Source organism: Apium graveolens, chromosome 6 (assembly GCF_009905375.1).
Source record: "Apium graveolens cultivar Ventura chromosome 6, ASM990537v1, whole genome shotgun sequence".
NCBI lineage: Eukaryota > Viridiplantae > Streptophyta > Magnoliopsida > Apiales > Apiaceae > Apium > Apium graveolens.
In genome coordinates, this window is record NC_133652.1 from 79,866,105 (window position 1) to 79,866,712 (window position 608).

At 41.4% G+C, this 608-nt stretch overlaps 1 non-coding gene across 1 annotated transcript; it reads right to left on the reverse strand.

Moving 5' to 3' along the window:
• Nucleotides 1-233: 233 nt before the first annotated feature.
• Nucleotides 234-340, reverse strand: LOC141670116 (small nucleolar RNA R71). The gene has a single exon (XR_012554362.1). It is a non-coding gene; the product is annotated as a small nucleolar RNA R71 (small nucleolar RNA).
• Nucleotides 341-608: the final 268 nt, after the last annotated feature.

Genomic DNA, 608 nt, shown 5'->3' on the forward strand with positions numbered 1-608 from the left:
GGGGTTCTCCAACGGAAGATCTCAATATGCACATTAGGGATTTCATCGATATCTGTGACACCTTCAAGTTCAATAATGTTTTTGACGATGCTGTGAAATTAAGACTTTTCCTATTCTCTTTGAGGGATAAAGCTAAGAGTTGTTTACACTCTCTACCAGTTGGTTCTATCACTACTTGGGAGGATCTTGCTCAGAAGTTTCTTACTAAATTCTTCCCTATGGTGAAGACAGCTGCACTCAGGAATGCTCTTACTCAATTTACGCAGCAATCGGGAGAAACTCTATGTGAAGCTTGGGAGCACTACAAGGAGATGCTTAGGAAGTATCCTTATCATGGCATGCCTGATTGGATGATCATCAATTATTTTTATAATGGTTTGGGAGCACAGTCTAGACCCATGCTTAATGCAGCATCAAGTGGAGCATTATGGGCAAAGAGCTATAAGGTAGCTTATGGTATAATTAAACTGATGCCAGCTAATGAATATCAGTATCCAACCCAGAGATTGCCACAGGGCAAGGTAGCAGGAGTTCTGGAAGTGGATACAACTACGGCTATCACTGCTCAACTAAAGGCGTTGTCTATGAAGATCGATTATCTGGCTAAC